The sequence below is a fragment of the Austrofundulus limnaeus genome, unplaced genomic scaffold (genome assembly GCF_001266775.1).
Source record: "Austrofundulus limnaeus strain Quisiro unplaced genomic scaffold, Austrofundulus_limnaeus-1.0 Scaffold343, whole genome shotgun sequence".
Lineage (NCBI taxonomy): Eukaryota > Metazoa > Chordata > Actinopteri > Cyprinodontiformes > Rivulidae > Austrofundulus > Austrofundulus limnaeus.
In genome coordinates, this window is record NW_013952745.1 from 550,840 (window position 1) to 552,480 (window position 1,641).

Below are 1,641 nucleotides of genomic sequence, written 5' to 3' on the forward strand. Positions count from 1 at the left end.
CACACACACACACACACACACACACACACACACACACACACACACACACACAGTTTGCTGCAGCAGCTCTCTGATCCTAATGTTGACTTAATTCAACGAAACACTTTTATTTATCTGAACTCTTTTATGTCTACTTATCTTTTTCCATTTATTACTTCACTTCCTGGCTCATAAAAATACTACCACCCCCTGGATTTGTCTGAGCAATAAATAAATAAATAAATAAATAAATAAATAAATAAATAAATAAATACTGGAAAGTTATTTTGCTGCAGCAAAGTTTGCAACTGAAATAACAAGGAGTTTTTAATGCTTTCAGGTTGAGACCAGCCTTTACAACCAGAACTGGGTCAGTTTTTGTATCTTCCTGTGTGCAGTTTGTTTTTTGTGTTAATTTGTTCAATTTTTGTGTATTAATTGTACAATTAGTCATTTTTTCTCAGTCTGTCAGTTCCACCCACTCTCACCAGTTATTCTCGTGTTTGAACTCAACCGAAACATCAGACTGAATTCTAAAAACAAACAAATAAACAAAAGTTACATATTTACAGTCTGACAATCAGAGATGCTCTCCTTGTGTTGTGAAGCTCGTTTTCCCCACTCTGTCCTTTGTTCCTGAATGCCTCCCGGGTTTGATTGGCAAATGGAGGTGTCAGGTTGCAGCGGTGGGCGGGGCCTTCAGTCATCGGACATGTCCGCTCCGCGCTGGGATCAACAGGTTTGAAGGTACCGAAGTTTCTCACCTCAGCATTAAAAGGCAATCTCGTTTGGGTCCGGTACCAGAGCCGCCGCGGTACCGGACAGAGCGGAGTGCACGCGGCCGTTGCGGGGCGCGAGCAGCGGGCCGCGTGCCGCTCTGTCAGATCGCTTTTAGCCTGTTAGCTTAGCTTTTTTAGCTGCCAGCTGTTTTTAACCCCTGCTGTTACGTCACGTACTTGGTGTAGAAAGGCAGTGACGTCAGAGACAGACCTCCACGAGCGCTCATAACTTAGTTTCTGTTATTATTGAACTGTTTTTAAAGTTACAGCGAGCTTTTAGTCTGATTTAAACTCGCAGCAGTTTTAGCTAAATGAGTGAATGTTTGCTGAGAGTTTAAACGACCTGCTGTTTGTTGTTGCAGTTTTATAACATAATGAACTGAAAACAGTAAATATTCAGTATTTAAAATAAATCTTAAAGGTAAAAATGTTTAATGTTTCAGTCAGGTAAACAGCAGAGGCGCTGCTGCCACAGGACAAGAAGGTCCAGCTTTTACCTGATCTGAGAAGTGAAGGCAGCCATCTTTGTCAGGGAAAAATATACTGAAGCAGAGGAGTTAAACATTTAGCTAGCTACCTAAATAAATAACTTAAATATTTAGCTAGCTACCTAAATATTTATGTTGCAACTTAAATATTTAGCTACCTACCTAAATATTTAACTTAAATATTTAGCTAGCTACCTAAATATTTAACTTAAATATTTAGCTAGCTACCTTAGTTGCAACTTAAATATTTACCTAGGTTCCTAAATGTTTAACTTAAATATTTAGCTAGCTACCTAGATATTTAGGTTGCAACTTAAATATTTAGCTATCTACCTAAATATTTAACTTAAATATTTAGCTATCTACCTAAATATTTAACTTAAATATTTAGCTAT

General features: G+C 38.0%; 1 protein-coding gene across 3 annotated transcripts in view; it reads left to right on the forward strand.

Moving 5' to 3' along the window:
- Positions 1-233: 233 nt before the first annotated feature.
- tsc1a (TSC complex subunit 1a) overlaps positions 234-1,641 on the forward strand; it is a 14,874-nt gene continuing 13,466 nt past the window's right edge. Inside the window, exon 1 of one of the 3 annotated variants that reach the window (XM_014022798.1) lies at positions 234-726. The gene's annotated coding sequence lies outside the window, so the exon portion shown is untranslated. The remainder of the gene's footprint in view (positions 727-1,641) is intronic. The other 2 variants (XM_014022796.1, XM_014022797.1) reach the window with 2 other exon arrangements.